The sequence below is a fragment of the Sorex fumeus genome, unplaced genomic scaffold, assembly GCF_029834395.1.
Source record: "Sorex fumeus unplaced genomic scaffold, SorFum_2.1 ptg000051l, whole genome shotgun sequence".
Lineage (NCBI taxonomy): Eukaryota > Metazoa > Chordata > Mammalia > Eulipotyphla > Soricidae > Sorex > Sorex fumeus.
Window position 1 is genome coordinate 45,462,728 of NW_026606108.1, and position 21,208 is coordinate 45,483,935.

The following is a 21,208-nucleotide window of genomic DNA, read 5'->3' on the forward strand; positions in this document are numbered from 1 at the left end:
AATGAGTGCAATCCTATGTCTGTTCCTCTCTTTCTGACTCATTTCATTTAGCATGATACTCTCCATGTCCATCCACTTGTAAGCAAATTTCATGACTTCATCTCTCCTAACAGCTGCATAGTATTCCAATGTGTAGATGTATCAAAGTTTCTTTAGCCAGTCGTCTGTACTCAGGTACTCGAGTTGTTTCCAGCTTCTGGTTGTTGTGAACAGTGCTTCAATGAACATACAGGTGCAGATGTCATTTCTACTGTGCTTTTTTGCACCCTTTGGCTATATTTCCAGACGTGGTACTGCAGGGTCATGTGGAAGCTCAATTTCTAGTTTTTGAAGGAATGTTTTCCAAAAAGGCTGTACCAGTTGACATTCCCACCAAGAGTAAAAGAGCATCCCTTTTTTCCCACATCCATACCCACTCTGGCTGTCTCATGAGCTGAGGTAGAAGGCAGCTGGAATAGAGAAGGGATCACTAAAACAATGATAGTTGGAGGACTTGTTCAGGATGGGAGATGTGTGCTGAAAGTAAAGGTAAAGGCCCTCCCGTTGATCGTCGATTTGCTCGAGCGGGCCCAGTAACGTCTCCATTGGAGACTTTGTTGTTACTGTGTCTGGCATATCGAAAAGGACCAAATATGATAACTCTCAATATCTGTATAGAAAACCATAATTCCCAGAGGTATAGAGAGAGTATGGGGGAAATTGTCTGTCATGGAAGCAGGGGGAGGATGGGAAAGGAGGGGTATACTGGGGACATTGGTGGTGGAGAATGTGCACTGGTGGAGGGATGGGTGTTCGATCATTGTATGACTGAAATGCAAACATGAAAGCTTTGTAACTGTATCTCACAGTGATTCAATTTTAAAAAAAAAGAAATCCCACAACCTTGAGAATCTCCATCCTGAGCACCCAGCTGTGAGGAGGGAGCAGAAAGAGCAAGATGAGACCCCCTAGCAGGGAGGAACACGGGCACAGGGGCTCCTGTCTCAGTGCCATTCTGTCTTGACCAATGGAGATGGGTCCTTCTTTTGGTGACTGCTACGCAGAGGCTTCCAGTTCTGATCACCACAGGACCTGACCTTCCTGGAGATATTCATCCACCTTCAGGCTCAGGTTCTTCCCACGGAGAACTTCAAACACCAGAGATCACTCTTAGTGTTATCCAACATAGAAGGGCCTAGGACAACCCCAAGTCAGTGAGTATTGGCTGTAAGAAGAATCTAAATACAAAAGAGATGTATCTCCATGTGCCCCTTTGGTATATGGATTTACCGCCCTCCCCTCCCCCGCCGCCACCACCACCACGACCACCCAGAGCCTGGTGGGCTGGAGGTGAGTGGTGGAGGTAGCCAATGAGATAACGGTTGGAAGCTGGAAACACACGGTAAATGTTAGCCCCCCTACAGTCAGCATCCCCCCACACACACACACCTCTCCCCCACACACCTGCCCTAGCACAGAGCATGATACGAGTGTCACTGTGAAATGGGCTGCAGGAAGACAAGGTTCTCCGGGGAGCAGCGCATGACGGGCGTGCTGGGAAAATTCAAAGAGCTGTGCTTGACTGTGTGGGCGGTGCGGGGGCGGCGGGAAGGGAGGGTGTGCAGCTCAGAGCCCCTGTTGCAGCTAGCAGGGCGTCACGTGTGACGGCGGAGGGAAAAAGAAGAAGGGCAAATGACAAACTCACTGTGCGTGTGTCTGTCAGCGCAGATGAGCCACAGAAATGATGCGAATCCTCAAGGCCTGGCTGTGTCATTCGGTGGAGAATTTTTAAAAAGCTGATTATGAGGGGGAATTGACGCTCTGTGACACCAGCACGCGGAGAACAAAGACAATCCGACCGTATTTGGTGAACTGAAAAGGCGGCTTTCATTCATGATCGGTTACAGACCTTGGGGTCTTTTGTTTTTCTCTTGAACTGTTTGGTTGTTCTATTTTTCTCCCCCTGGCCTTCCCGGCCGGAGTTGACAGGGAAATCTATGAGGGAGCCCTGGATGGAAGGTGTCAGTCTAAGAAGGCATTCTTGTCACAGAAATAAGCAAAATTGGGACTTCTGGGGTGCTTCCCAGAAAGCGCCTTAGAGGGAGGTACCTGCAATCTCATTATTAACTCCATTGGATACTTCTCGAAAGAGACAGTTTGCAGGTGGAAAGGAATGCGAACCATCCCACCTGACTTTCGACAAGGTTCACACACAGATATGCATGAGGAAATCACTTCACCCTTAGTTTTCTCATCTATAAAATGGGGTCCAGATGACAACAGACCTTGGAAATGAGAAAAAATGGTATGAGAAAAAATACCTCATGGTGTGGTAAAAAAGAGCCCTTCAAGATAGGGTGTGCCCTCAGCCACGTTGTCGTTGTCGCTATCCTATGAGGTAATGGGGGTAACAGTGGAAACCAAGCTAAAATTAAGAAGCTCCCTGACTTAAAAATCATGGCAGCAGTCAAAAAATACACACATCGTCTCTGTTTCCAATCTTCCACTAACAACTCTTGGTGCCAGAGCCATATTGTCTCATGCTGACTGTCATTGTTGAGAAAACTCAGATTCCAGCATCACTGTCTCCTTTAAGCCACAGAATGATATATGTGGAATCAAGACAGAAAAATGGTCCACAGTGTTGCCTTGGGGCCCTCTTCCACTTTCCCATTCTGCCTCAAAATTGATTCTCAGGTCACAGATGTATCCAAAAGGAAAGCAGCTTAGAAAATTTAGAAAATCAATCAATTTAGAAAATCAAGAAAAAGCTTCTTGTTCTTCCCAGGTTTTCCTATTGCTTTCTAAGACCTGAGTATTTATGTTTCCATGACCCAGTCTCCCCAGAGCTGTGGATTTCTTTAAAGACGTTTGAGAAAGAGAATAGGTGTGAGAAAGCGAGTAAGTGTACAGAATACAGACAAGGAGCGTGATGTCCCCAAAGAGAAATAGCTTCCTATTCACTGATTGAGTTTGTCCCTGACAAAATTCCCATTGCGTGGCAGACTAGGTGCTAGGGAACCGGGCAACAAAGAGAATAGAAAAGAGAACACTTCCCTTGGTTAGGAAGTTCCCAGCTGGAAAGGTTCAGGTGGTAATTGCCCATCACAGGGGTGAAGGGAGCATCCACATCCTCCCCCTGGGTCAAGCGATGCTTTGATGAAATGATGGAACTCATGCCTCTGGGCTTGGCCTCAGGAGTAGGGATGAACCCGGAGGAATAACCAAAAAAACCTTGCCATCCTTCCCCTGTCTGCATCCCCACGCTCCCTCGTTCTCTCTATTTCAGAGTAAGGGCCCAGCCCTGGCTGAAAACTATATGGTAACCCAAGGAGACTATATGATCAATGACATCAATGTCACTTTCCTAATTCCATTCACAGAACTTGAAGGTTAGAAAACAGTTTAGCAGATTAACAGTGGGCAGATTAGCACATATATTCTTATTTTATAGATAAAACTAACAGTGGCCTCTGGCCTCGCCATGTAAAGGTAAAATTGTTGGGTCCAACTCCAGGATTTCTGATTCCAAGCCTAGAGCTTAGCAAAGTCTACCAGAATCAGTCCTATTTCTGAGCACCTGAAACAAAATTTCTCTTTCCCGAAGATACTTGCACTTTCAAATAAAGAAAATAGACTTGCTATAGGGTACGAAGTGATAGTACAACAGGAGGTACATTTGGTGCTATCCTTGGCATCCCATATGGTTCCCTGAGCACCACCAGGAGTAATTCCTGAGTGCAGAGCCAGGAGTAGCCCCTGAGCATCACCGGGTGGGACAAAAAAAAAAAGGAAAAAAAGAGAGAAAGAAGGAAGGAAAGAAAGGAAGGAAGGAAGGAAGGAAGGAAGAGGGAGGACAGGAGGGAGGGAGGGATGGAGGGAGGGAGGAATGGAGGGAGGGAAAGGGAGGGAGAGGGAGGGAGGGAGGGAGGGAGGGAGGGAGGGATGGAGGGAGGGGAAGGGAGGGAGAGGGAGGGAGGGAGGGAGGGAGGGAGGGAGGGAGGGAGACAGAGAGAGAATGAAAGAAAGAAAAGAAAGGAAGAAAGGAAAGGAGGGAAGGAAGGAAGGAAGAAAGAAAGAAAGAAAGAAAGAAAGAAAGAAAGAAAGAAAGAGGAAGGAAGAAAGAAAAGACTTAGTTTGGAGTCAACACAGTACCCTGAGGGGGGTTTTATTAATATTACTATCAGCAAATGTTTCATTTTTATACACCCCTGTGCCTGATTTACTCTCCCCCAACTTGTTCCTCCTCTCCTAACCTCTATTTGGTTCCTTTAAAAAAATTCAGTCACATGACATTCAATACTCCTCTTGTAAGAGAGTTTCACAAGACACAGATGAGCATCACCCAGAGAGGCCGAATTAGGAGTCTTTACTACAGAAGCCAGCGACCTTGAGGAACTAGCAACCCAAAGAATTTACAACCCTGAGGACAGTCAGGGTTTAGTCTATAAAGGAAAAAAAATTACATCCTAGGGAAATAATGGGTCTATGGGAGATATAATCAGCAAAGCAAGTTGCAAAAGCAAAATAAGCTAGTTTATGGTTAAACTGCCTTATGGTCATGGGGAGCAATTGGCTTGAGATTATGGGGAACAATTCAGAATTTCAGATTGGGATTGGGGGGTGCCTAGTGATTCTGAGAGTTGAACCATTTGTTTATGGGATGAACTTGTTAATAGGTTGCACCTGCCCCTTGCAACAATGCAGAGGTGTTCCCTTCCTGCTGACAGGCTAGGATAGGAATAAAGATGGAGTCCCTTATGTCAGGAATCCTTAGCTCAGTACTACCAATAAGTGCTTCTACCACCATTTTGTTTTTATAATCTAAAAGATTGGTTTGTCCCACAATGCCCAAAAGGAAAGAGAGAGAAAGAGAGAGAGAGAGAGAGAGAGAGAGAGAAGAAAAGTACCTGCTGTAGAGGTAGGCAGGGGGTGAGGGTGGGCAGTGACGGAAGGGAACCTGGGCATATTGGTGCTGGGAAATGTACACTGGGCGTTGGAATACAGTATGACTGAAATCCAATCATGAACAGCTTTGTAGTGGTCTGTCTCACAGTAATTCATTTAAAAAGTTTAAAAAATAAACATTGTATTTTAATGTATAAGTAAATAAAAGTGTGGCTTGTTTTACGTGTTTGTTTTCCTCCTTTATCTTGTTCACTTGGTTGAAATCCTGTATTGTCTGTCTTTATAGGTCTGACTCACTTCTCATAGCCTGAAACCCTTGAGGTCCATACCTATAGTTGCAAATGACAATACTTTATCATTTTGCATATATAAATAGTATGCTTAGTGTGTCTAGATATAGATAGATAAATATCTCAGGTACTCAAAGCAGAGCTACAATGCATATGCATATATTTCTTAGAATTAATGCTTTCCTATTTCTCAGGGTACTTGGATCAGATGGCATTTCTCTATTCCAAATGCATTGGGGAATCTCCATACCAGTTTCCATAGTAGCTGCACCCTCTTCCCACCAGTAGGGACAAGAATTTCCCGCACTCCACCCTTGCCAACACTTGTTATTTCTTGCCTTTTTGCTAGAAGCTTCGTTCCAGGTGTGAGATGTTATCTGGCTGTGGTTCTGACTTTCTTGCCCTAGTAGAAGTGGTGACGAAGACCATTTTTTCACGTGCCCCTTGGCCATGCGGATGCGTCTTTACAGAAGTGTTCATCAGAATGCTTCATCCATTCCCCTTCCCCACCTCCCCCCAATTTGTGTTGTTTGTGTTATTTATGCTTCAGCTATCCAAGCCCTTCTGCTGTTCAGCTGTGAACTCTTGTCAGGGGTAAGAGAAGCAATCTCCGGCTCTGAAGAAGGACAGAAGGAGACGTCAGAGTGTCGGCAAGTGGCTGTGAGAACACCCATGAACATGGGGTGCCTCTGTGCTCCCTGCATATAGCAGAGGGCTCCCTGCCTCTACTAGACCTTCAGTTCCCACCCCGTACCCAGGGACTTCTCCCCACCCAGAGACAGAAGCTCAGGAAGTCTAGTTGTGCCCCCCGCCCCCACCGCCGCACCCCTTGCTTCTCTGCTATTTATGTCCCCACAGGATTTGCCTTATAATCTCCATGGAGGTCACAGTCTCTAATCAAAGCCAGAAACCCTGCCTGCCAGGAACACACACCCTCAAGGAGCAAAAGAGAGTGGGGCTCCCTTCACCCCTCACTGCGCTCCAGCACCAGGTGTAAGTCATAGGTGTCCCTCCCAGCCCATGAAGAACAGGTCCTACAGCTTAAGGCACTAACCCACAGGTTCTCCTACTTGTTTGACCTACCGACCCTTTTTCAGGAAAGAAAATAAAAGGAAAGTTTTTTAAAAAGCACAGAGCCAGAGAGATAGTACAAAGGTTATGGAGCTTGCCTTGCACGCAGCAGACCCAGGTTCAAGCAAGCCTCAGAACTGTGTATGGGGTGTAGCTCGAGCGATAGCGATAGCACAGCTGGTAGGGCATTTGCTTTGCACACGGCCAACCCAGGTTCAAGTCCCAGCTTCCTATAGGGTCCCCCGAACATTGCCAGGAGTTATTCCTGAGTGCAGAGCCATTACTAACCCCTGTGCATCACTGGGTGTGATCCAAAAAAGCAAAAAAAAAAAAAAAAAAAAAGACAGAAAGAAAGAAAGAAAGAAAGAAAGAAAGAAAAAAGAAAAGAACTGCGTATGGCCCCCACAAGCCCAAACAGGAGTGATTCCAGTGCACAGAGCCAGGAATAAACTCTGAGCACGTTTGGGTATGGCCCCAAAACAACAACAACAAATTGCCTAGTGGTCCCTAGAAATCTGCCTTTTTGAAGCAAACAGAATGCCCTAATTGCTAACCCCAAATTACTACAGCACCCAACATGCCTGGATGAGTGGGCAGTGTCACCCACTTTGAGAAACACTGCTGACCCTGGTTGCTCACAAGCGCTGGGATGCCAGCCTGGGGGTCAGGTGGGGTCAAACTCCTCATAAGCCTTTCAAAGCCACCTCCCTTCCCAACCACCAAAAGCCACTTAAACAAACTGGAGAACAAAGAGAATCTAGGCCCCACTAATCAACTTCGTAATTCAGAACACGCAGCAGCTCAGTGAGGATGGGTGGGAGTTGCTTCCAACACTAAAGTCCTAAGCCCCCACCCGCCACCCGTCATAACAATAACCTTCATTCACGGAGTCCTGGATTCACTCCTTACCCTCACAGGAGCCCTGTGAAATAAGCACTAACTACCCTCAGTGCAGATAAGCAAATGGAGGTTTACGTGGTGACGAGCTGAGTCATACACTCCAAGTCAAGGCCTGAGAAGAAGCCCAGCTCTGACCCCCGAACCCACACTATTATCCCCAGTGCAATATTAAGCATTGCCCTAGCTGTATGGCAGCGGTCTGGGGTGCCGGGGAGCATTTGGCAGCAGGATTGCCCCAGAAGAGATGACGAAGAGGAATTTAAGTACTGGGTGGGTGGGTGCAGATGAGCGAGGGGAAGAGGCTGCTCATTTGAGATCTGTGACCCAGACTGCTCATTATGGGGCCTCAGGGTCACCCAGTGCCCTATCTGTGCCATCCACCTTCCCGAATATAGAGCCAGGCCTATGATTTCCGCAGTGGGAATATCCATCCTTCACATACTTAAAAACCCTGGGGCCACCGGGGTTTGTTTTACAAGTCACCAACGAGACTGTGGTCTGTTGAAGCAAAACATGTCTTTGTCACCTGGTACAGACTCTTGCGCAACAGAAAAAGATTCCAGAAACTTAAAAAAAAAAATCATGTCTTTGGGGAGCCCGCTGATACCATAACTCTGGAGATAAGGAAGAGGCTGGGAATATAGCTAGCTGGTAGAACACAGGTCTCGCATGCGGGGGTCCGGGTTCAATCCCTGGTAACACACACCACCTCCCGCAGCACCGCCCTCCCCAAGCACCCAGGGCAGTTGACCCCCACCAACAATAAAAGACATCAGGGCCTTGTCAGCATGGGACTTTCATTACAGAGTCTGGGGCACTAAACATCCTCTGGAACTGACTGTCAGACCCTAGACCACTAGAAATGTCGTATGTATCAACCATCAGTCAAGTGCCAGTTGCTAAGCAGAAATGTTTCATCTCCCTTCCTGGGTCTGAAGCCCACACCTAGTAGGGGGTTCTGCAATCCAATAACTTTCCCAGCTCCCCCACTCTGCCCCTTGTGCCCTGGCCCGATTCCTCCCTGGCCCGAACTCCCCCAGCCTCCCTGGGGCACACTTACACCATCATCAGAAACACGTGGCTCATGACACAACGACTAGAAAGCCAGGGGTGAGCCCTTCTGCAGCCGCTGGTCAGCTTCCCTGCTCCGGGGTGGAAAAACCACCACGACAGCAATTGTGGGGCTTTAGGGTGTTACCCGCTGCCCCAGTCTGCTCTGCCCGCCCCTCCCGCCTTCCCCTTCTCCAAAAATCCACGGGTTTTCCCCTTTCTCCTTGTGAGACAGGGAAGTCAAGTTCTTGGGTAACCAGCACCCAGCATGCTTCGCTCTCCCCTCCTGGGTCGGTAACAGCCCCTCAGGGTGCAGGCGGGGGGTGGGAAGTAAAACCCTGGGATGTGGGAATGGTGCCAGGGGCTGGACTGCCAGTCAGAAGGCTGGCACCATCCGGGAGGATTATCATAATGTTATGGATGGCTTTAAGCAGCTCCCCACACACAGCACATACACACCCTCGAAACTGCAGTGGAATTTGCCAGCAACCTTGCCAGCCGATGGCTTAATTAAGTTGCAAGCTACGTATGACATGTCATGAAATGTCTCTAAAGTGAAGTAGATGAGACGATATAAAAACCTAGATGTGGTTTAATAGTAAGTGTTTCCTCAGTCATTGTTTTATAGGTTGCTGTGTGTGTGTGTGTGTGTGTGTGTGTGTAACAAGTTGCTGTTTCTTTTCAGCACACTAGTTGATTGTTCTAAAACATGCTCTTTTCCAAAGCTACTATGAGGTAGCATTATGGAGTTGTGAGAATGGCATCTATCAAAAAGATAAAAAAAACAAGTATTGGTGAAGACCTGAAGGATAAAAGAACCCTCGCATGCTGTTGGTGGTCTTTGTAAACTGGTGCAATGGCTATTAAAAAAAATAAATGAATAAAACAAAACAAACAAACAAACTAGGTGTTTCCTTAAGAAGAAAGAAAGAAAGAAAGAAAGAAAGAAAGAAAGAAAGAAAGAAAGAAAGAAAGTCATATACTGTTCCTATAAAACCACTAATTCAAAAGGGCTTCCACACCTTATGTTCATAGCAGTGTCATCCACAATAATCCAAAAAAGGAATCTTCCTAGATGTTCATCCACAGATGACTGGATAAAGGAACTTGTTACAGCAGGCAGGTCGTCTGCCTTTCATGCGGCTGACCTGGGTTCAATCCCTGGCATCCCGTATGGTTTCCCCAAGCACCACCAGGAGTAACTCCTGAATGCAGAGCCAGGAGGAACCCCCAAGCATTGCCGGGTGTGACCCAAAAATGAAAAAAAAAAAGATGCCAGTGGAAGGAGGGAAATAGCTCCAGTGGTAGAACGCAGGCCTTGCATATGGACGCACTGAGTTCCATACCCAGCATCCATGGTCTTTTGAGCACTGCTGAGGAGATCATGGTGGCTCCTGAGTGACACTGAGCACAGTACTGACCCACCAGACTATAGGCACTAAACATCAGCGAAGGGGCCCCAGACCCTCCCTCCTAACATCAATAGGTGTGGTCCCTATTTTTAAAATAGTGGAAACTTAAAGAAAATACAGTTTTTCTAGGGTTTGATCCCCGCATATGGCCCTGGAGACCCCCGAGACACCCGGGGGGCCCAGGTAATCCCCTGGGGCATTACATCCTTGATACTTGCTTTGAATTCCCCCAGCCCAGTGGTGAAAAGTGCCAATCAGCTCTCCAAGGCTTCTGAGCACCTTTTGAGAGGTCTACCTCCACCTCCTGCCCTCAAAAAGAAAAAAAAAAAAAAAAGGAAAAAGAGCATGGGGCTAGAGGCTGAACCTGGACCAAGTGTAAAGCATTTGTCCAGACCAGCTCTCTCAGCCCTAAAACCCTCGAGAAGAGAGGGGAGGAGGAGAGAAGAGCAGAAGAGGGGAGGGGATGGGAGTGAGGGAATGGGAGGGAAGAGAAGGGGAGGGCAAGGGAGCGGATGGAGAGAAGAGGTGAGTGGAGGGGAGGAGGGAGAGACCCAGAACACTAAGGCTCAGCTGACGGGGTATTCAGCTGCTACAGAGGCAAGACCCGGCGTCCCGCGGGTGGAACCTTCTGTACTGGACTGTGGGGACCCACAGCCGCAGTCCTGCCCTATTTGAGGTCCCCTGGAGGAGGGGCAGCAGGAGCGCCTGATTGGAGTTGTCCTGGCTTCCACACCCTTTGGAAGCACCCCTGAGGCAGGATGTCATGTGGCATCTGGTAGCCTGGCCCCCACCCTGAATGCAGAGCAAGAAGTGTGTGCCCAGAACCAGAAGACAGTGGCTCTGGTGCAGGGACCCCCACCTGGCCCACTGGGCCAGCACAGGACAGACTGTGACTCCTGGGCTGGGGTCTAGGAGCACGAGTGTGGCCACTGAGAATCCCCTCAGCTCCTGTGCAGCCCCAACCCCGAAGTCCTGTCCCCTGCCCAAACTCAGACACCCCCCCAAAAAAAACTCACTAAGACTCTGTGCCCATGGGATGAGAGGATCTGAAGTGACGGTCCCCCTCATGCATCTCAATCTCCCCCTTCATACATCCATGCCACCACTACTTGAAAATGGGGTGCAAATGATCACCCCCTCCCGCCAAGGCTTTCAGCGGGGACTGACTTCTGTCCATGGCCTGAAGTGGGAGAAGCAGGAAGCAGGGATGAAAATCATTTCGTAGGCAGCTGGTAAGACACCCCCGGCAGACACAGGCAACGGGGCGACTGGAGGGACAGGCCAAGCTGAGGTCCGCTAGCTGAGACCCCCCACACCAGGGCAGGAAGCTCCTCCCACTGGAACCCGAGAACTGCTTCATCCACAAGACAAATTCTACCAACCCTCGTGTGGTAGGTGCGTATACTCTTCCTGCAAGGAAACGGACCACGGCCAGCTCCAGGCTCTGCCTCTGCCTGGGTGAGTCTTGGCTCAGGACCATTCCCCGAGGAAGAGGTTCAGGGTGGTCACGAGGGTTCCCAGGACCTCACAGCCCTGCTACACGTGGCCCAATTCAGGGGAGACCCCACGCCAAAGCCCCCCACCCCCACTCCACCCCGCCAGACTTTCAAAATTCCAACAGCCACTCATTCCCTCTCGGCTCCCACCGGGACAGGGCCTGTGTCCAGGACCTGGGCAAGGACATGGATTTAGAGGCCACTGGAGTGGGCTGAGCATGCGCTCCTCCTGGGTGTAGACCTCACACCCCTCACACTCACCGCCGGCCACCAAGCTCGTCCTCACTGTGCTCAAACACAAAACCAAACAACATTCACGCATAAAGCAGCGCCTGGATGGGCTAAGACCTTGCACTTCTTTAGGGCCACAGTTTGATTCTTCAGACACAGCCTTGGGCTAAGGGTAGTTCAGACTTTGATAAGCCCTAAGTCTCCTAGACAAATCCAGCCAACAGATAAGTTTGTGGACTATGACCACATCCCATACGTTTTTCCTTGCAATACTTTCAATACACCCCCCTCCCCCCAAAAAAAAGAAAGAAAAAACTTCTCCAAGAAGTTGCAGGAACTGAGATGTTTTCATGGACATTTGAAGATGACAAGTAAATCCACTGTGAAACTATGACACAGCGGCATGGAAAGCACTATATTAGTGGTGTTTCTGGGGAAATCTAGAGGCCTACCACCTGCCAGCAAGGATCACACAGTGCCTGTTCTGGTGTGCACTCAACGCTGATGTAGCCCAGACCTGACCCATTTATAAAACCAGTCTGGCCCCCGCATGCATTTGAATCTGCAATCATTGCGGCCTATCCTTACAAAATCCTCTGATAATACTTGGAGCTCTGCCTACAATTTCCTCCTTTGTCTCCATTCCAGTGCTTGCAACTCTCACCTATACATTCCTCTGTTTAATGACATTATGAAATATAGTATCGGTCCCCTCCTGAGGGATATTTAGGTTAGCTACATTGATCTTTCAATTGCAAACAGTGTAATAGTTAAGTGTCCTTATATATAACGTTGTAGCATTTCTCCTGGGTCAACTTCTAAATGTAAAATTACTGAAAGGGAACATACATTTCAATTTTCACTAGAGAGGCTGAAGAGGTATAGGATAGCAGGTAAGGTTCTGGCCTTGCATGCAGCTGATTCAGATTCAATCCCTGGTACTCCATCTAGGCCCCTAAGCCCCGTCAGGAGTGACCTCTGAGCCCAGAGCTAGGAGTAAGCCCAGAGCATTGCCAAGTGTAGCCAAAATAACTAGCTAAACAAATAGCAAATTGGTTTTTAATAGATACCACCAAAATGTTTAACTTAGGTTCTACTCCAGGCCATTTTTATTTATTTTTTTTATTTTTATTAGTGAAACACCATGAGGTACAGTTGTAGACTTACAAATTTTTGTGCTTGGGTTTCAGTTATACAATGATCAAATACCCATCCCTCCACCAGTGCCCATTTTCCACTACTATAGGTCCCAGTATCCCTCCCACCCCATCCCCCCCACCCCACCCTCCCTCTGTGGCAGGGAATTCTTTTTTATTCTCTCTCTCCTTTTGGGTGTTGTGGTTTGCAAAAGAGGCACTGAGTGGCAATCATGTTTGGTCTATAGTCTACTTCCAGGATGCTTCTCCCATCCTGGGAGGATCCTCCCAACACCCTTTATTTGGTGCTCCCTTCTCTATCTGAGCTCCCTTTTCCCCTAGCATGTGTGGCTTAACACCCAATAGTGGCCGAGATTTGTACCGGGAGGTTAACTCCAGGCCATTTTTAATTCTAAGCAAAAGTTAAAGAGTGGTTGAGGTTGGAGAATGACATTATGACATTTGGACCGCTCTGTGGGAGGCTTTTTCTTTAACAAATCTTCAACAAGATCTACTCATCAATTCAAATCCTAAAGATAATGTTGCAAATGAAAGAGCCAGTCCTAGCAGGACAAGGAGATTTTAGAATTCATTTACAGCCATAAATTGTCCATAAAAGCAAAACAAGGGCCAGGTGATAACTTCAAGGGCTGCGGTGCATGGTCTGCATGCAAGAGTCCCAAGTTTGAGCCCAGCCACAATATGGCTCCCCAAGCACCAGAGGAATAATCCCCAAACATTTTGCAGGGATTATCCCTGAGAACCACTAGATATCCCGCACACACTCCCCCCAAAACCAAAGCAATTCAATTTTGGATATATTTAGGAGATTATTCTCTTTGTTATTAAAAACCAAAGGAATGTGTTTCCAGCATATTGACTCACTTTTAGTTTCATTTTTGCTTTGGCATCTCTCATTTTCTGATCCGAAAGAGAAGCGCCGTCTATGTCACCTTTCTTTTTATTTCAAATGTATTTTCCTTTCTGCCTCTTTTTCAGATTAACTGGGTGTTATTGCAGGAAGGGTTGTTCATGGTTTCAAGGTCTGGGCTTTACTAAATGAAATCAAAGGTAAAAATCTACCATCAAAGGGCCAGAATGATAGTACAGCCCATAGGACGTTTGTCATGCGTGTTGCTGACCTGGCATTCCATATGGTCCCCCAAGGCTGCCAGGAGTGACTCCTGAGCACAGATCCAGGAGTAACCTCTAGCCATCACTGGGTGTACTGGGTGTGACCTAAAATTCAAAAAAAAATTTTTTTTTTAATTTAGCATCAAGATTTCAGTAAAATATTAATTTAAATAGTCTTTTCTTATAGAAAATCTCTAACAAATAAAATGATATGAAGGTTAAGAGTGTAAACAGCCTGAACCTAAGTTCTAACTTCCCCCAAGCCCCAGCTGGGGCAAAACATCACCTCTGTGTCCTTTATCTGTCAGGATGGGGGTAATAATAGGTTTATAGTTCTTTGCACAGAATCAGGCACCAAATAATGTTAATTGTTATTATTTATTCTAATGTAATCACCAAACCACACCCCCTTTTAAAAGTACACAGGGTCCTTGGGTCTTGCACAGGCCCAAGCCCACAGAAGCCTCAGGCAATTTACACTGTGAGCTGAGAGTCAGGTCAAGGGCAGATTGGAATGAATAGTTCCTTCCGAGAAGCCAGGTGTTGGGGTTGGGCGCAGTTTTAGACCTTTGGATGCAGTATGAGGATAATAAGAGGCCTGGTGAGGTGATAATGGTTAATCCTTACTAAGCATTTACTCTGTGTCACACTCTTTGAAGCATTTTATAAGCATTTTCCCAGTATGTGCTCACAGTGATCCAATGGAGTAAGTGCTATTATTACCATCCCCGTTTTACAGATGAAAAAACTAAGCACAGAGTATTTAATTAACTTGCTCTTGGTCACACTCTTATTTATTGAAATGCCACAGGCAAAAGCATATGCTATTAACCACTCTAACAAGTTTGCATAAACAGTGAGAGAGAGTAAACAGTGAGAAAGAGCGAGAGGTAAATAAATTACTTCTAGGCAAAAGAAGGACTTCAGGACCAGAGTGATAGCACTGTGAATCAAACTCTTGCCTTGCATGCAGCCAACCTAGGTTTGATTCCTGGCATCACATATGGTCCCCTCAGCCCATCTAGTAGTGATCCTTAAGCACAGAGCCAGGAGTAAGCACTGTGTACTGTCAGATATGACCCAAAAGTAGAAAGAAGGAATAAGGAGGAAGAAGAGGACAAGAAGGAGATGAAGAGGAGGAAGAGGGAGAGTGGGAGGGGGAGGGGAGGAGAAAGAGGAAGAGGAAGAAAGAGGAGGAGGAGGTGGTGGTGGTGGAGGAGGAGGAGGAAGAGAAGAAGATGGAGGAGGAGGAGGAGGAGAAGAGAGAGGAGAAGGAGGAGGAGGAGGAAGAAGAAGAAGAAGAAGGAGAAGAAGAAGAAGAAGAAGAAGAAGAAGAAGAAGAAGAAGAAGAAGAAGAAGAAGAAGAGAAGCAGAAGAAGAGAAGCAGAAGAAGAAGAGAAGCAGAAGCAGAAGCAGAAGAAGAAGAAGAAGAAGTTTCAGATATTTACAACTAATATCTTTCTAGAAACTTTCATAAATCAAATTCTCTTTTGAGTCCTACCAACACCTATGACCATCCTGGAAGTTCATATAACTGATAGCACTGTGTTGGGACTCAGAGCTGTAAATACCCACTGACACAGTGGCAATGGCAGAGGAAAGTTTCCAAACAAGTGTGTGGGCTCCAAGTCCCAAGCTTTCACCCTAAGAATGTGATGAGAATTCCAAACACAAGGGATTAATCCTCATCACTGAACAACTATTTATTATGCATTTACTTGTGGCATAAAAGTACAACACAGACTTAGTTCTGACCCCTGTCATGGGACAGAGATGTCATGGAAGTGAGAGACAATTTACAAGGACAAGCGAGGAAAGAACATTTAATTCCCTAGAGTTAATGTATAATTAGCACCACCACGGGGACCACAAAATAGCTAATTGATTTGACAAATACAATTTACAGTTAGCTTTAGGAAAATAATTTGAAGTATTTAAAACAGGACTAGGGGCCAGAGCGATATAGTACAGTGGGTTGGGCATTTGCCTTCCATGCAGCTGACCCATATTTGATCCCTGGCATCCGATATAGTTCCCTGAACTAGTAATTACTGAGTGATAGTTACTCTAGTTATTCTTGAGTGCAGAACCAGGAGTAACCCCTGAGCATCGCTGGGTGTGACCCAAAAAGCAATAAATAAGTAAATAATAAAACGGACTAGAGGTTGGCCAGAAAGAGCTTCTGGAGCTTATAGTCCTCAGAACACTGTCAGTAGTCACCCCAGAATACTGAGCCTTAAGTATCCCATGATGTATCTCCCACCCTCCAAATAAAACAGAAGACATTGTTTCTCAAGCATGTCCTAGGATCCTAGAAAACCTACTCATGGAGAGAACCTTCGAGGACCCACCAGGGCATTAAGGAAATTACTGAGTTTTGCAACTTTCCCACCTGTGATCAAAAGTACAACATTGTAGTTACCCAACAGCCTGAGCAAATCGTCAGCTTGTGCACAGACTTGCCCTACGTTTAATAAGAACTATGGTTGCATCCTGCTCAGGTTTTTAATCCAAACATTCACTGATTTCATCAGAAAGGAAACAGTCAAATCAGAGGAGGGAGACCAGTTGGAAGTGAAATGACTGATCTCAGCCTTTTTTCTTTTGTAAGATGTAGTTTCTGTTGTGGATTAACGTTTACTTAGAGCAGTTTCGGAGCTTTGCAATTTTTCATTTTACTGGCTATCTTTAATGCATAGACCATTCGTGTTATAGGATTTAACTCCTGCTGTAAATGTCTTAGCTGATCTATAATGATTTAGGATATTTTCATTATATTTGAATTTTATTGCATCAGCAATATGTTTTTATTGTATAAAAATGCAAATATGCATGACTCAAGTGGGGGAAAAAATCAGTAAGTGCAGGGACCAAAAATAACTGTTGCAGACATTTGGTATACAAGCTTTTCAGTCTCAGTGGTTAGAAGCTGTGCTTATTCTTATGTCATTTGGCCTGATAGGGTCAGTAAGCTTCTAGATTCAGTTCATTGTGAGTGACTTTCACTATATTTTTTGATAAGACCTACTTTCTTAGAAACTGTCAAATTTATAGTCAGTATTATTAACTGTCATATAGCACATACTCATGATTTGCCTCTCTTTTTTAAATAAATTTATTTATTGAACCACTGTGAGAACAGTTATAAAGCTTTTGGGTTTAAGTCTTGGTTATACAATGATGAAACACCTGTCCCTTCACCAGTGCACATTTTCCACCGCAAAAACTCCAGTATACCTCCCATCCCACACCTTCCCCCTACCTGTGTGGCAGATGATTTCCACATTACTCTCTCTCTCTCTCTCTACTTTGATTACATTCAATATTTCAACACCAGACCCACCATCATTATTTGGGATTTTCCCCCAACAGTCAGACCTACTGAAAAGACAACATTAGACAATTTGTTTTCTATTACTGATTATGAATAACATATGATTTCAGATTTTGGAATTCTGAAATTTTACTAATTAAATCTGGAGGGATTTCTGCCAAAAGTCGCTGCGTTCCAAGATTTGTTTGCGTGTCTCTGGGATCATGGTCATTAAGCAGCTTAATCAGTAGCTGGAGGTCTGTTGGGGCGGGGGCAGACAAGGATCGGCTCCACCACGTATCTCGTCACTGCTGGCCCATACCTGACAGTCCAATGGTCTCTGGAAGATGGTGGCCACCAAGCCACCAGGAGGAATAGGTGGAGTGACAAAACATTTTCCCGCCTGGGGTGCCTGAAACCTAATGTGAAGTCTAGATGAATTTCTGCCAGAAGCTGCTGGGTTCCGAGATTCATTTACGTGTCTCTGGGATCATGGCCATTAAGCAGCTTAATGACTAGTTGGAGGAGCCGTTTGTGGGTGGTGACTCAGGGTCTCATTGGGGAGGGGGCTAACAAGATTATTTGTCTCTTTTATCATTAAAAGCTTGTCCCTTTTGACCCTCTTTACCTTTTTGCCCCTCCCCCATCTTCCATCCTCCATTAGCTATTTAAAACATAATTACAAGTTCATAGGAGACACTGAGGAAAGAGAGCAAAGAAGCATAAAGCGTGGTCAGTGAGAGACCAGCGACAGCCAAGAGCATCTTCACAAACTTCAAATGTTCCAGGGTATCAGTGACCTTGCATGCCCTGATATGCTTAAAGATTGATTTACAATGGGGTCTGAGAGAGTTAGGATAGTTCAGCGGGTAGGGCATTTGCTTTGCACACAGCTTACCAGGGTTTGATCCCGGCATCCCATATGGTCCCCTGAGCACTGTTAAGAATGTTTACTGAGTGCAGAGTTGGGAGTAACCCCCTGAGCATCGCAAAAAAGCCAGAAAAAAAGAGATTGATTTACAAGTGATTAACTTTTTGGGATGCGGGGATTTGGGTTACACCTGCAATGCTCAGGGATTACTCCTAGTTCTGTACTCAGGAATTATACCTGGCATTGATTGGGGGACCATATGGGATGCCAGGGATCGAATCTGGGTCAGCCATGTGCATGGCCAATGCCCTATCAGCTGTACTATTGCACCCCCTCATAACTTGACAGTAAAAATCCTAGACCACCACTAGCAGCTGATATAGTAAAAATAGCACACCCTAAAAATTCAACTGCAGTAAAAATAATCAATTTAACTGCGAATTGTAAAAAAATTAAATTAATGAAAAAAATGGTCTTCAGAAGCCCGTGAGATAGCACAAGAATTAAAGCACTTGCTTTGAGAAGAAGAAGAGGAGGAAGAAGAAGAGGAAGAAGAAGAAGAAGAAGAAGAAGAAGAAGAAGAAGAAGAAGAAGAAGAAGAAGAAGAAGAGGAGGAGGAGGAGGAGGAGGAGGAGGAGGAGAAGAAGAAGAGAAGAAGAAGAAGAAGAGAAGAAGAAGAAGAAGAAGAAGAAGAAGAAGAAGAAGAAGAAGAAGAAGAAGAAGAAGAAGAGGAGGAGGAGGAGGAGGAGGAGGAGGAGGAGGAGGAGGAGAAGAAGAAGAAGAAGAAGAAGAAGAAGAAGAGGAGAAGAAGAAGAAGAAGAAGAAGAAGAAGAAGAAGAAGAAGAAGAAGAAGAAGAAGAAGAAGAAGAAGAAGAAGAAGAGAGGAGGAGGAGGAGGAGGAGGAGGAGGAGGAGGAGGAGGAGAAGAAGAAGAAGAAGAAGAAGAAGAAGAAGAAGAAGAAGAAGAAGAAGAAGAAGAAGAAGAAGAAGAAGAAGAAGAAGAAGAGTCCCAGCTTAGTAGCAGGCAGGGGGATGGGGTGGAAGAGAAACTGGGGACATCGGTGGTGGGAAATGTACACTGGTGAAGGGATGGGGAATGGAACATTGTATGACTATAACCCAATCATGAGCAACCTTGTAATTGTATCTCATTGTGGTTCGATTACAAAAGAAATTAACTTTTAAAAAATTAAAATATTTTCTTAAGAAAAAAGAGCTTGAGTGAGGGCTGGAGTGATAACACAGCAGATAGAGCATTTGCCTTGCATGTGGCCAACCTGGGTTTGATTCCCAACATCCCATATGATCCCCCAAGCACCACTAGGAGTAATTTCTGAATGCATGAGCCAGGAGTAACCCCTGTGCATCTCCAGGTGTGACCCAAAAATTTTAAAAAAAGGCTTAAGTAAGTGCTCTGTGACAGAGGGAAGTTGACCGTTGGAGAGGAAAAGGAAGCAAAGAGAACAGGAACAAGAAGCGGCAGAGAGTGGCGGGGTGGGGAGGGTGGATAGGAAGTAGGTGGGAACTAGATCCTCTCAGTTTGGTGTTTACAGTCAAGGGGAATCGAGCAATCAGATGAATTTGCTAAGTTTTTCTTTTTAAAACATATTGAGCAGATACCGAATCTGGTCCAAATCTGCTGCTATCAATGCAGCAAACGTTTTTAAATATCAGACAGGTACTTAAAAAAAAAAAAAAAAAGAGCAAACCCTGTAATCATCATCCAACAGGTCATATATAAACAGGCACGTTCCTGGGTGCACGGTGAGGAGGGGGGGGGCAAGCCTGCAGAGTCTGGGAAAGTCCACATAGTTCACCTTTTTGTTTATTTTTGAGGCGGAGACGTTCATCTGATTTGATGCCAAGGAAGCCTTTGAGTAAAGCCCAGGATGAAACCCTGCTTTAAAAAGCTCCCCTTTCTTGAAAAACTTCAAATGAAAGTTTCTTCTCAAGTTTTCACTAAAATGCACTTCCTATGTGGGTGGTTTTGGGGACCTCTTACAGAGTGTGATTCAAGAAGGGTTAAAAAAAAATGACTGGAGGGGGGCTGGAGCAATAGCACAGCGGGTAGGGCATTTGCCCTGCACGCGGCCGACCCAGGTTCAATTCCCAGCATCCCATATGGTCCCCTGAGCACCGCCAGGGGTAATTTCTGAGCACAGAGCCAGGAGTAACCCCTGTGCCGCCGAGTGTGACCCAAAAAGAAATAAATAAATGAATCCGGTCCCATGTTGACTTTCTCTGCCCTCTCTCATGTCAAACCCATGACAGATTGGTTCTACAGAAATTTAACTGCCAGTTTTGCCAACACAGGGTATCCCACTGGAGCTAACCTGCCCTCCTGGGGTGCAGTCGGGGCTGAGAGGATCTGGATGTTTCTGAAACTACTGGGCACACAGAGATGGGTGGTGTGCAGAGGACAGAGAAAACTTTTGATGTCTTCGGTGTGTTTGGGGTTGGCACTGGTGCAGATGGTAAAGATACGTGTAGCTTTATACCATGGAACTGTCTGGGAAGACTAAAGCTTTGTAACCTGTGAAGAAATCATGGCGTAGAGCACAGGCCCTGGGATGGGGCCAATCTGAGTTGAGATTACAAACTCTGTAAGGTACAACACCTTCCCTGACTGATTGATGCTGACTCAAGTCTTAGTGCTGGCATTTGGCATACAAGTACACCCTAAGTGCTAATTTTGCACACTGGTCCCATGTTGACTTTCTCTGCCCTCTCTCATGTCAAACCCATGACAGATTGATTCTACAGAAATTTAACTTTAACGGGATATAAGGAGACATAATACATAATACAGCAAGTGCACCCTAAGTGCTGACTTTGCATGCAGGTGTCCATTTGCAAGTGTGCAGGTACATGATGCTGCAGGTGTATTGGTGTTGGAGAGAGCGTTTGTGGAAGAAGGTGGAAGAAGGTGGAAGAAGGAGGGAGAACCCTGGAGGGGAAGGTCGGGTGGGACACAGAGCAGGCGGCTCAGCTTTGTAAGTGGAAAAAGGAGGAAGGGGGCAGCGAAGAGCTTCCCACACCACAGGAATCCTGAGGAGCACTGAGTCTGAAATGGAAATGATGGAAGGAAACAATGAATGAGATGGAGTCAAGCACCAAAACCCTCTTTGTAAGAGGGAGAAAAAAAACAAGAGCTGACCACGGTCTCTTGAGTCTTTCACATGTCCAAACCAAGTCTCTGCACTCAGAAGAGACTTGTCTTCCCCCTATGATTCTCCCTTAGTTTTCCATTGATTTTTCTAGTGGAGGATGTTCAGGGGAACCCAGGACCTCTGCCAATGATACTCGGTTTTCATAAAAGAGGATAGAATTCTGCAATTTGTCAGATCTGGAGAGTAAAGTTAGAGAGAGAGGCAGACATAGAATGATCTCTCTCATATGGGATATAAGGAGACATAAT